This window comes from Oratosquilla oratoria, chromosome 33 (genome assembly GCF_046742065.1).
Source record: "Oratosquilla oratoria isolate Oo_2021 chromosome 33, ASM4674206v1, whole genome shotgun sequence".
Taxonomy (NCBI): domain Eukaryota; kingdom Metazoa; phylum Arthropoda; class Malacostraca; order Stomatopoda; family Squillidae; genus Oratosquilla; species Oratosquilla oratoria.
The window spans coordinates 20,823,065-20,838,064 of record NC_134809.1 but is presented as its reverse complement, the minus strand read 5'-3'; positions in this window follow the sequence as shown (position 1 = coordinate 20,838,064).

Here is a 15,000-nt window from a genome sequence, read left to right as displayed (position 1 = left end):
ATGTATGTATATATCTATATATGTATGTATGTATGTATGTATGTATGTATATGTGTATGTATGTATGTATGTATGTATGTATGTATGCAATGCATGTATGCATGCATGTAATGATTGTATGTATGTATGTATGTATGTATGTATGTAAGTTTTGCATTCCATCTCACTATTGACCAGCTGGTCATGCTCTGGTTTATTCATTCACTGCATTCCATAACATTTCATTTCTGCTTCAATGGAAAACATTCCTTATGTTAATAAAAGATTAAACTGATTCAAAAATATTTTTTGGGAGATAAACGCTTTAACTTTTCTTCATAAAGACTGACATTAGCTTTTGGAATCACAGATCTGGAAAACTTATTAGAATCTCCAAACAATCAGTCTGTAAAAAGAATTTGATAGGTTACATTTCTTTGAAACGCAAACACACACACACACACACACACACACACACACACACACACACACACAGACGCGCGTACGCATGTATGTACGAAGACGCACACACACACACACATTCAGACACATACACAAACACACACATACACACGACTCGATGGCGCAGTGGTAGCGTTCACGGCCACCACTACGGCTGTCCGGGTTTGAATCCCGCCCAGGGCTGAAATAATTTCCAGTATCGCTGAGCTGCGAGTTGCTACTCCAACTCTCGTGGGTGGGCAGTTGGGGGGTGCGTGTAAGGTCACAGCATTACCCATAGATCGTCATATATGAGCTCTGAGTTCTCTTCCAGGAGGGAAATAGCTGTCGATCACGACTCCAACACGTCATCCAAGACCATGGTGGTTAATCACACACACACACACACACACACACACACACACACACACACACACACACACACACACACACACACACATATTCAGACACATACACAAACACACACACACACACACATTCAGACACATACACATACACAAACACACACACATTCAGACACATACACATACACACACACACACACACACGCACATACACATACATACACACACACACATAAAATAACGATAACTATAAACAGACTTACGACCCCCAGTCAATCGTGCTTGCACATTCCCCACAAGTGCGTGGGAGCTTGTATGTATGAAAAGATAAAATCATGTTACTTTGCACCATCCCCTGACTGCCAGATTCTTGACTCATTTTAATGAAACCGCGTGATTATACATAAAATGCAATTCCACAACGCCACAGCCAATCTTTTCTAAGCTAAATAAAATATCTTTCATGTAATTAAACTAAAAACAAAGACTGACGTTACTGTGGTGGTGGTGGTGGTGGTGGTGGTGGTTGTGGTGGTGGGTGTGGTGGTCTTGGTGATGGTGGTGGTTGATGGTCTTGGTTGTTGTTGATGTGGTTGTTGTTGTTGTTGTTGTTGTTGTGGTTGCTGTTGTTGTGGTTGTTGTTGTGGTGGTTGTTGTTGTTGTGGTTGTTGTTGTTGTGGTTGTTGTTGTGGTTGTTGTTGTTGTGGTTGTTGTTGTTGTGGTTGTTGTTGTTGTGGTTGTTGTTGTTGTGGTTGTTGTTGTTGTGGTTGTTGTTGTTGTTGTTGTTGTTGTTGTGGTGGTGGTGGTAGCACAGTAGACGCAATGGTTTTCAAAATATTTCAACGTACAAGGGGCCTGCAAGCGATCCTACTGATAAACTCCACAATAAATCGAAGAGGAGATCTTGGAAGTCACTTCAGTTCTGCATCAAAAGCGTTTTCTCCAGACATATGGCCTCCGGAATGCTGTAGCCTTTGCAATATGAAGTCAATACCCGATGTGATAAAAAGATGAAAAACTTACGCAAGGGAGAGCTTAAATTCCAACCAGAATTGTCACCTTTGCCCTATTAGCCTTGACTGCTGGTTATTTAAAGTAAATCAACGATGATTGTTGGTTCTCATCATGTGAAGCATAATCTAAGATATCAATACATAGAAAGAATGTTTAGTTAAAGAATTACTTTGAAATACAATAAAATATAGGCACACCAAGTTTCACACACTCGCGTCCTAACTGCATAAGCCTAGGCTTATAATCCAGGCTGACAACTTTGGCTATATCTAAAACTCCTCTCCTCGTCTTTCAAGTTGAATAAAAAACGTATATCTATGAACTGCCGTCTAATATTGTTTGTATTCGCTGAGTGATTGACAATGGGAGAGGAGGTCAACAAGACCACTAGGTCCATAGTAAGGCTGACTGGACACGTTAGAGACAGGTTACCATAACATCTGCGTGGTTGACTCGTGGGGAAATGAACCAAGGTCTCAAATCCGAGGTTATTCCATTTTTTTTAAATAAGATCGTCCGGCGTTTACCCAAACAAAATAAAGAATAAGAGACTGAAAAATTAAAAGTATTTTGATACATTTGAGAAATTTCTTCAAGTTGAGTAACATTCCCTTCCGGTGAGAGACAATGTGAGTGAGCTGAAGGAAACTCCCTAGATTAAATATGACAAATTACATGTTTTTGCAAACTACTCAGGACTGCATTAATATAACATGATTTAACCCCATAATACCATATTAACTAAATACAACAGGTTTTGGCGTTAGACACAAAATAATTCGTAAAGTGACCACTGAACATCAATTTCTAAAGGTCTGCACCACCATACAAATCTTTATGTCTGACACCAGAGGAGTCTGTTGTAGTGAAAGGAGACGACTTGGGATAAAATGGAGCTTCGATCGATTAAGATCTCATTCTGTTCTTGGCCGATTTGAATACTTGAACAACTTGAACAAACCTTGTAAAATGGTTTGGTAAGCTGATCTCTTCAATATGGTACTGAAACCTTTGATGCAACAATGCTCTCCCTTTGACGGTCACGTGATAAATGGTTTGCGTGGTTCAGTGAACCAGAGAGTGATGCCGAAGGGACTTTGATACTCCTGTCACGACCATCCACAGATTGAACGCAACCAACCTTGCAAGTCCCACACGTTTGAACAATTGAAAGAGGACAACTGATCCTAACGGTAGAACGAACGGAAGAGGACAACTGACCCTAACGGTAGAACAAACGGAAGAGGACAACTGACCCTAACGGTAGAACAAACGGAAGAGGACAACTGACCCTAACGGTAGAACAAACGGAAGAGGACAACTAACCCTAACGGTAGAACAAACGGAAGAGGACAACTAACCCTAACGGTAGAACAAACGGAAGAGGACAACTGACCCTAACGGTAGAACGAACGGAAGAGGACAACTGATCCTAACTGTAGAACGAACGAAAGAGGATAACTGACCCTAACGGTAGAACGAACGGAAGAGGACAACTGATCCTAACGGTAGAACGAATGGAAGAGGACAATTGACCCTAATGGTAGAACGAACGGAAGAGGACAATCGTCAAACGGAATAGCTGTGAAGGTGCACTTCAACCTGCAACCGAACTAGGTGCATCAGACTGCCACGTCAGCTCCTCTACAGCGAAAGATCATATGTCTGCTCCATGCGTTGCCTCAAGAACCAACTCAAACTGACAGAAACATCAAGAGCGACCGAAATCCTAGAAACAAGAGTTTGAACGTTCTGGAGGCACACCATCATAACTAGAGTAGAAAATTGTAAAGATTACAATCGAAAAAATTAGGAAAAAAAAAACTGGCAACAACGAAAGACCCACCAAGCCTAACCAAAGCCCTTCAGCGACCAGCCGAAACGATTAGAGTGGATGCAGAAAGAATATTCAGAAACGAGGACAAGCTGACGATGAGGATGATATTTATGACCTGACGATTTCATGCAGGTGAGTGGGGTTAAATCAGCGGACCGACATCCCTTGTTGTTCCGAGTTCACAGCTTGAATGAAGAAAAATGTTTGACGTTGGTAAAGCTGAAAATCTATAATGTACACCACTGTATAGAAGACTTAAAGTGTACTTAGCTCCTTTACTATGATGAGGTATCGTACATACTATATTCAAGCTCACTCAAAAACGGTCTCAGTCAGCTAAGCGTAGATACTATACCAAGAGAGATGACGCTGTCTCGTTTCTTTTGTCAGAATGACACTCTGGTTTCCGTGTTCAAGACATTAAGGCTGATAGACGGCATCTGACCCTTGGGTTCTTTGTTTCCTTTATAAAACCAGGGAGGAAATTCATCCTCTAGGGTAGTGTTAGAGCAGGGGTTCCCAAACTGGGGGAAATTTGAAGCTACCAGGGGGGAAATAATTATACTACCTACGAACTAAAAAAATCTCAGATGAATTTTCTCATGCCTGAGAGAGAGAGAGAGAGAGAGAGAGAGAGAGAGAGAGAGAGAGAGAGAGAGAGAGAGAGAGAGAGAGGGGGGGAGGGGGGAGAGAGAGAGAGAGAGAGAGAGAGAGAGAGAGAGAGAGAGAGAGAGAGAGAGAGAGAGAGAGAGAGAGAGGGAGAGAGAGAGAATGCCTGTTTATCAGTGTATATGTACATTTGAAAAATAAATTAGTAAATAGTCACAGTGTGTTTTAACTACTCTTTCCCTCATACACATGAAGGGGGAAATCTGGATGGTTGAACTGGGTGCAGGGGGGAAATGACAGAAAAAAGTTTGGGAACCACTGTGTTAGAGTTTCAAAGTGTAGGAAGCATGACCACAGATTTTTACGGTGGTATTCCTAAAAAAATCCTTATAGAAATCTTATATAAATCCTTGGAAGGGAAAGATTTATATAAGGAAAAAAATTAAGAATACCACCGTAAGAATCTTACGGTGGTATTCTTAAAAAAATCTTTCCTTATATAAATCTTATGTAAATCCTTGGAAGGGAAAGATTTATATAAGGAAAGATTTTTTAAGAATACCACCGTAAGATTCTTACGGTGGTATTCTTAAAAAAATCTTTCCTTATATAAATCTTATATAAATCCTTGGAAGAGAAAGATTTATATAAGGAAAGATTTTTTTCAAGAATACCACCGTAAGATTCTTACGGTGGTATTCTTAAAAAATCTTTCCTTATATAAATCTTTCCCTTCCAAGGATTTATATAAGGAAAGATTTTTTTTTAAGAATACCACCGTTAGACTTAAAGTACATGAATACTTACCCTTTTACAAACAACTGTCCTATTGATTCTACAATCCACTCAATCTTCAGAACATCAATAAAGTGAAATAATTCACCTTTTGAGTATGACAAACCTGTAGATGAAGGGAGGTCACATTCCGATATATGGCAAAAAAAATGTGCAGAGGACGAAACAATAACAACAACAATAATAACAATAATAATAACAATAATAATAATAATAATAACAATAATAATAATAATATATGCTTTAACATTTTCAACTCCCAGCTCATATTTCACTGCATCCTGATTCGAATTACAGAAGTTGAAATGAATCTGTAATAATTTACTTGATTCAGAAATCAAATTAGGCTTTAGAGAATATACTTCTTCGTAATTCACATCTTCTATTTTTATTGAGGCACTCTGATATGGTTAATTCTGGATAATGTTATGCAGCTGATGGAAGAAGACTAAGGGAAATTGGAGTCATGATCAATAAAAAGAAATAATAATAATCTGAATCAGCCCCTTGGCTGAATAAGATCTATGGCGTTAACTAGATCATAATCTCTCTAGGTCATTAAGTTAAGGCGAGTACCATGTGCAAAGAAAAGTAAGAAGTATAGACTTACACAAGTAATACAACTACAGGAGTATTATGTAATAATAAACGAAAAAAATATTAGACAAGTTCCTTTGAAGGATACCTTAATTAACTGTTTCTTCTTGGGGCAACTTATGGACTCTGTTTCCTGAAAAAATCAGGCAATTTTATGAATTAAAACTTCAAAACACCCTCCACCACGGCCCAATTTTTCATCCGACCAATTACAACCTCCTTGCGTCCACGTCATCTCGTGTTCATTGGGTAGCCGACTTCGTGACATCCAGTCAGAATGAAGCACGACATGACGTCATTGACAGGCGAGCGTCGAGTATCCTTTACACGACTATACCCGTGTTTGTGCGTCTTATTATACGGAAGTGCGGCAGTTCCTTCCACCTCAATGAAGGTTCCAAGGAACAACTGGGGGCGTGTGCATAACACGCTGCATACAGAACATGTGGGGGCTTTTCTCAGTTGCCAAAGATAATGAGGTTGTCACACTTGGAGAACTATTAGGGTCTTGTTATGTGTACTATCTGTCTCACATTGCTTTATCTTGTCCTTATATTGTGTCTTGTCTTTATTCTTGTCTCGTCACATTTTGTCTTTTTTGGTCTTATCTTGTCATAAGTATTATTTTGTTTGGTCTGTCTTACGTTGGATCTCCTTCACTTGTCTTGTTTATTTTTCGATTTGTGTTGTATTGTCATGTCCTTTCGTGTCTTATTCCATATTATTTTTACTTCGCTTTAGTCTTTTCTCGCCTCCTCTTGTCTTGTTTCGTGTCTTCTCGTTTTGTCTTTGCCTGTTTTACTTTGAATTTACTTGACTTTGGTTGTTTTTCTTGTTCTTTTTCCAATGTCGTCGAGATTCTTACTGTTTTTTCTTGTTATCAGATATTTCATATATTTCTTATTGTCTTACCTTGTTATGCATTACCATGAGTTGTCTTGTATTATCATGTGCTGTTAATACCTTTTCAATTTTTAATGCCCCATTTTGACCTTTTTTCTTGCCTTGGTCCTGTTATGATTTGTCTTGTGTCACGTTGTCTTGTTTTGTCTTTACTACCTTGACCTATCTTTTCGTACCATACCATGTCTTGTCATCTTTTCTTTTCCCTTGTCTCGTCTTATCTTGTCCTGTTTTTTTTTTTTTTTTTTTTTTTTTTTGGGGGGGAGCAGAGTATCCAGGCACCCGAAGACTCCATGTTCGAGGAATGTTTTAGTAATTTAAGCATCTTAAAGTAATCTACTCTCCCCCGTGTGTGCTTTTTTCCCCTCATATTAATCACTTTTTAGCCTTCTCAGTTGTCTTCTCCAATTTTCGTTTTTGTTTTGTTTTCTTTCCTTCCTCAGTTCCCGACTCCACCACTTTGTCCTAATTCTTTTCTTTCTTCCTCCTTCCTTTTCTCTCTCTTTCTCTCTCTCTCTCTCTCCTTCTTTCTCTCTTTATCTTTACCTTTCTCTCTCACTCTCTGTTTCTCTCTTTATATTTATCTTTATTTTGATCTTTTCTCTCTGTTTCTCTCTTTATATTTATCTTTATTTTTATCTTTCTCTCTCTTAACCATTCTGCTACCCACTTTCAGCGGGTTACAATGACAAGACATTTTGGTCCAAAACGAGGCCGGAAGGAGAAAAATAATAATGATGCAAACAAACACCCGTGCAATCAAATAAAACAAAGAAGCACAATAATCAGCTGATAGGCATGACAGCATATTGCTTATGCATTTATTCAAATGAAAAAATATTCAAAACGGATAATGTTCCATCAACGAATTTTATTAATTACGTGGTTGGCAATTTCTTTTTTCGATCTAATTCTAACTCGATTCTACGTTTTCACAGTTTGTGGTAAGTGTTCTTCATCAGTTAATATTTAGTATTAAACTATTGCTAATATCAATTCTGCTCAGAGTCTTGGAGATTTATATAAAATCCCTTTCGCGTTTCTATTTTCTTTATCTTTATATGAATGTATATTTTTGGGGAAGGCGCAAATGATTTAGATGCTCTCCAGTGTGATTGTTTTCAATACCAGTTTTGTGGCTTCCCGCTAGAATCTTAGTTACTTTCTCTAAGGCCTAAAACGCATCCAAAGAAGTGAGCAAGATAATTCAAAAATAGGTTTTAATCCTTTGGTTGTGGAGTTTATATATATATATATATATATATATATATATATATATATATATATATATATATATATATATATATATATATATATATATATATATATATATAAAAGAATTGCCTGGCGATTGCGGGGTGATCTAATAGAGGTGTTCAAGTGGATCAGAGACTTTAACAAGGGTGATGCAAACAAGGTCATCATATTAGAATAACAGGGCAGGACTCGCAATAATGGTTATAAACTGGACAAATTTAGATTGAAAAAGGAAATAGGCAAGAATTGGTTTACTAATAGGGTGGTCGACGAATGGAATAGACTTAGTAACCATATAGTAAGTGCTGAAACTATCAGTTGTTTTAAGAAACGATTAGACAACTTTATGGATGGGGATGACAGGTGGTGATGGATACGAAGCTGCCTAGTGTAGGCCTTGTGGTCTCTTGCAGTCTCCTTCATTCTTATGTTCTTATAATAAAGAACTCGAGGCTATAGAGTTAATCATATACGCCTCTTTTCACTCCTTTCTCGCCGCCATATACTAGTACGCAATCGGGAAACAAGGCTTCCAAACCCCACTACTGATATTAAATATATATATATATATATATATATATATATATATATATATACATATATATATATATATATATATATATATATATATATATATTTCTCGGCTTCTACTGTCATATTAGAATATTTTGAAGATGTTCAAAATTAATGCAAAGTTCACATCTGGTTTACGACGTGACTAAGAAACGGGCGGAGCTTCATCCTTTTCCACTTCTTCTTACTCATGATCTTTTTGTTCATTTTCCTCTTCTTTTCATTCTTTTTCATTTCATATTATCTTATTGTTTCACATGTTCTTTCGTCATGGACTCAAACGTCTACTGACATGCTTTACCATTGTGAATTAATGAACCATTTTTTTTCTTAAGTCCCCTATCGTATCTCCTTCCTTTCGATCTTCTCATTCGCACGTTTTTTGTACTCGTACCTTTCTTGACATTTCTTTACATGTTCTTCCTTCATATCTCACTCGTTCTCTTTATTTTCCTTCCTCCCTTATCGTCAAATCATCACCCATCCTTCACAATCCCCTCTTCGTTTCTTCTTCTTCCTCCTTTCCACTTCATGTTCAAATCCAACTCGTAAATTCTTTGTTAATCGATTTTCTCTTTCCTTCTACTTCCTAGACCATCCATTTTTTCTCCCATATCTTCTCATTCTCTTCTTCCACTATATTTGTTTTCTGGTCCTCTCTATCATTTGTCTTCATTCCTTTCCTTACCTAATCCTTCCCTTTTTTTTCCCTATTTCTAATTTTACCCTTTTCTTCTTTGTTCTCTCTGTAACTCTATTTTTTCTTTACCTCCTCAAAATCATCTAATTAGAATAATTTTTTTTCTTGTTCTCTATTTCTGTCTCCCTTTCACCAGTTCTCTTTATCTTTCTCTCCTATTCTCTCCTTCATTCTCAGTTTTTGTCTCAATTTTTTTCCTTTCAATTCTTATATCCCAAATCTTATCTATATATCAGACTAAACTAGCTCACTACCAACGGAGCAATTAGCATTCTAAGTTAATTTCTCATTATAAAAAACTCATTTAAGCTCCCCTCTTCCTACTCCTACTCCTCTTCCTCTTAGCCTATTCCTTTTACTCTTCCTATTTTTCCTCTCCTTCGCCCTCCCAATACTCTTCCTCTATCCGCAAAAGTGTCGGCTTCGGCCGCATCTACGCAGTTTATGCGTAAGCTCCTAATCTCCATCTCCTCCTCCTCCTCCTCGCAAACTTTCTTACTCCTTTTCTTTTTATTTTTCGTCTTCGTCTTTCAATTTTTTTTCCTTTTGCCTATCACCACCTCCCTACCACTAACACCTCCTTCAGCTCCTCCTCCACCTACTTCTCCCATTATTTTAAAAACATGTCCCCATTATCCCTATTACGCTCTGGGCCTTTATCCCTCTTTCCAACTCCCCACTAGTTCTTTCCCCTCCTCCTCCTTCTCCTCCTCTTCCTCCTCCTCCCTTTCTCTTGAACGTATCCATTATCCCAGGTTACACATAAACTACTTAGACATACTGTCTCCTCTTCTTCGCTCTCTTATTTATCCTTTTCTTCCTCTTTATCATACTTTCACTCTTCTGTCTTAATTTCCCTCGATATTCTTCCCTCTTCCTCTTCTTCCCTTACCCTTCCTCTACTCTTAATTATTTACCTTCGGCACTTCTTATTAAGTTAATACTCTTTACTCCTCGTCCTTTGTCCTCCTCCTCCTTCTCCTCCTCCTCTCTTGTTTACCCTTCTAGCCTCTCTTCTTCCTCCTCCTCCTCTTCCTCCTTCTCCTCTTTTGTTTACCCTTCTAGCCCCTCCTCCTCTTCCACCTTTACCACCTTCACCACCTCTCAGAGTCTTCGTCCACGCCCCGTCGTCTCCCTTTACGGCAAACTTCCCTGACCAGACTCCTGAGGGAGATAAAAGTCGTGTGGATAGAGAAGACCGACCGAGAAAATATACTTTGCACCCTTTGACCCTCTTTCCTACTCCCTAACACACTCCCCCCTCTTCTCCTCCTCCTCCTTCTTCCTTCCTACTTCTTCATTCCTCCTTTTCTTCCATTCCCCATCCCTCCCCAAATCTATATCCATACTACTTTTGCTTCTTTTCCATTTCTATTTACACATTTCTCCTATTCATCCTCTTCCATCCTCTCCAGCCTTTTCCGTTTCTCTTTCTCATCATCTTACTCTTCCACATCATCATCCTCTTGAAAGTACTCGATCGTCTTCTTTCCTCTCTCTCTCTTTTCTCCTCCTCTTTTTTCCTCTTCGTCCACCTTTACACTTAAACGCACAGAACTCGACAACCGAATCACACGCCTTAAGCGTTTCACTACGACGAACTAATATGAGCACACATACTATGCGCACACACGTGTGCACATACACACACATGCATATACACACACGTACACACACACACACACATATATATATATATATATATATACATAAAAACACACGCACGCATGCACACACGTACACACACATATATATGCACACACACAGACAGACGCATGCGCGTTCACGCACATAGACAATTGTTCGTGTAAAAATTTCACTCAAAAACATGCTCACGCAAACATGTTTAAACATGCTCAATGAACACAGATATGATCGCTTACTTTTAAAAACACAAGCAAGCATATAATGTTCTAATGAGTTCATAAGCATGGATATGTACACAATACACAATCACACCACTTGCACACAAACACAGGCATTCAAATGCTGGCAAATGTATACATATATAAACAAACACAAACACGTACATGTTGATACATAAAACAACGTATAGGTAAGGACATATAAAAACGCACGTACAGATATTACATGAACGTGGACATACAAATACGTATAAACACACTTACGAACGCTTATGTAAACGAGACCAATAATATAATCAAAAGAAGACATACACAAAGATCACTGAGGTACAAGTGCGTTAGGCAAATGCAATTATATTAACAAACATAAGTACACAGAGATAATTACAAGTGTGAGTTCAAACACACACACTACATCTTTCCAATTCTTCTCTCAATCTTGATACTTCTCTTTGCCCCATCAACCTTCTTTGTCTTTTCTTTGATTCCTGTCCAACTTCACTTCACTTCACTTCTCTGCTCCACAGTCTCACTCATTCCAGCCTCTGTTCCAGCGTTCTCTGGATGTACTCCTTCCAATACATCCTCCACACGTTCAAATCTCCCATATCCTCCACAAATCCCTCCTTGTTCACCCTCCACAAAATCCTTCCACATCCTTCGCAAATACTTTTTCCGGCATTTGCCATACATCTCTTGGCACGCACTTCACAAAATCCCTCTTTTCTGATCTTTATCTAAAAAAAAAAAAAAAAAAAATTAAAACTTCTTCCATTTTCTCTCTCACACACAAGAGCTGACGTAGGAATTCACGAGGGCCAATTCCGAGACCAAAACAACCATCTATCGTCGTGGTCCACCGCCCCCTCCCCAAACCTGCCATAGCTGTCGATTTGAAATTTGTGTAAAATCAATCCTCGCTATAAGTTTCTACACATTTTTTCTCATTATGGTATATTTCGTAGACACTATATATGCTTCACATATTTTTAAATGTTTTTATCTATCTGAATATATTTCATACAGTATAGTCTCTGATCTGGAACATCACTTGGCATATCCCTTTTGCAGGCCTTCACGGGGAAATAAATTCCTAAAAGAATTTAGTTGAAGTGACGATGTGTGTGTGTGTGTGTGTGTGTGTGTGTGTGTGTGTGTGTGTGTGTGTGTGTGTGTGTGCGCGCCTGCGAGTATGTGTGTGTGTGTGTGTGTGTGTGTGTGTGTGTGTGTGTGTGTGTGTGTGTGTGTGTGTGTATGCGTGTATGTGTGTGCGTGCGTGCACTTGTGCGTATGCTGACGACCCCTCCCGCAATGAAAACTATACCTTGGCGAAAGCTCCACACCTCTCTTTCCTTCCCTTTTTTCCAATCTTCTTTCCTTCTTTCCTGTCGATATCCACGTTACTCCACAATCTCTCATCGGATACCATGGCACCTACAATATCAGGGATGTCCCTTGAACGAATTAGACTGATAGGACATAAACTGCACAACGTCACGATAGAGCTAAATCTTTGGTGTGAGGGCTACTCTCAGCTGAATAAAATCGTTTATCATCATTAACAAAAAGTTAGTCAAATGTGGCGTAAGTATGAAGGTGATGCACTTAATATATATGTATATGGCTAACGCCAAGTGGTTTTGTTGAGCTGAACGACAAATAGGTAGAAGTTTGGTATGGATATATGAATGGGCGCGTACAAACACACGAACACATATACAGACACAAACACAAACAAACACACACACACACACACACACACACACACACATCCGTGTAGAAAGTATTGGTGAAACTGGTTGGCTCCACGCACCCAAATGAGCAGGATTGATAATAAAGGACACAACAACAGTAAAAGAAACACTAACAATAATAATAATGATAATAGTAAGTTATCATTATCATCATCATCATTATCATGAATATCATCATTATCATCATCATTATTGTCGTCATCATCGTCATCTTACCATGATAATAATAATAATAGTAATAAGGATAACTAACAATAATAGAAATAATAATGATGATAATTGATGAAGATAATGATGATGATGATAATGATGATCACTTATTATCATCATCATCATTATCGCCACCATCATCACCACCATTATCATCAACATTATAGTAATACAAACATATACAATACATACTGTACATAAACCAAAAGTCCATTTCGTCCTTATAAAGTGGGTCCCACAGTGAAGACATACACCAGTACTTCAACTATCCAGCACTAACCATTTGTTGTCTCTTTTGTCCTATCTCAGGGTGAAAAAAGGTTATTTCGTTCCCCCGCCTACTAACCGGATCAGAAGTATTATACTAAGATACAGCTCCTCCGTAGCAAGGCCCAACAACCAAAGCTGATTTGCCTCCACTACTTCATTACATGAAGATCTTCCCCTTAATTCACTTGAGAAATTACAAACAGTAAAGAACAAATCCCTTCGGGCCGCGTCAGTCGTTCATTCACAACCTTTCTCCACACACATCTAACTCTTGCATTTTACTCAACCCTCCTTGGGCGCAATCCCTTGTACCCAAAGCCCCCTTCACACCAATCATGTCACTCTCTCTCGGTCTTCCCCTCACGTTAACTTCCTCCACCTCTGCATTCCACAAGCTTTTCCAATGTATTTCCTCACTCGTTGTTTCCATAAGCACAAACCATTTCAGTGCTCTTTGATGCACCCTATCTGAAAGTGTTCTTTTCATACCCATTTTCTACCTCATCTCATTATCTCTCACTATATACATCCTCGTGACCTCACCACAATTCTTAAACACTTTGTTTCAAACCCATTTAGGTTCTTCCTTTCTGATTCCTTTAAATCCCATGTTTCTGCTCCATACAGGGTCGTGGGAAATCACCCATCCGCAAGTCATTTTGAGTTTACCACCAGGTACTACTTTGACACGACACTTTTCATTCCTCAGGATATTTCCAACCTTATGTAATCTATAATCTACCTCGACCCCTATGCCTCCATCCTCTGTTACATGTAACCTGAAATATTTAAAGCTCTTTTCTCTCATTAGAAACTCGCTTCCAACTTCCTGCCACAGTCTGCCTTTAAATTACATCTTTCTCCTTTCACATAGCCTCCCAAACCTCACCACTAGCTGCCTTAGTCCCTCTTCAACACAGCCACAAGCGCAATAAACAACTGGCTAACTTACCACTTCCTTTCACTCTCATTTACCATCTTTAAAAACCCCACCTATCACCCTGTACCGCAATACACATGTATATGTTGAACAACCATGGTGAAATTGCACACCCCTGGCTTAGCCCAACTTTCACCTCATACCACACATGCCATATTCCCTACCCTAACGCAAACTCTAACACTCAAATAAAAATACACCAACCCACGCTCAACAATTTTCCCCTCGTCCCATAATTCTGCAACATATTCCACATTGCCTTCCTGTTAACCATGCCACACGCCTTTTCCAAATCCATGAAAGCTTCAAAGACATACCTTTAGCCAAAAACTTCTTGTATACCTTAAAACGAAAATAATATCTGTTCACCCTTTTCTTCCTTAAACCTATACCTCTTCCCCATTTGCTCCCACTGTTCCTCTCGTAATCCTGTCATATCTAACACTCATATGCTTGTCCAACTACATTTAATATATCAGTCCCTCTAAAACTACTGCATTCATATTTTACCCCTTTTCCTTTGCACAGAGTAAATATACAAGCACTTCTCCTGTCCTCTGGGATATTTTCCATCCTTGGGCACACATTAAACGATCTCACCAATCAATCCACTATCAATGCTTCTCTCTCTCTCTCTCTCTCTCTCTCTTTTTTTGTCAGACACGCATTTGATAGATGCAAGTAGATAAGAGAGAATATACACACAACATTAGAAAAGGAATTTTGGAAGGTTCTTGCCACGTGCCCTTGGTCAGGTTGCAAGGTCATTGACAGTATGCAGGGTCATGACAGATCATTTTAGAAATAATTTTACTTAGTGCAGGTTCCATTACTTGCTTTGCGGTGAAGCTCTCCTTCACCTTTCCCCTGTTATCCTTTCGACTTACCAAC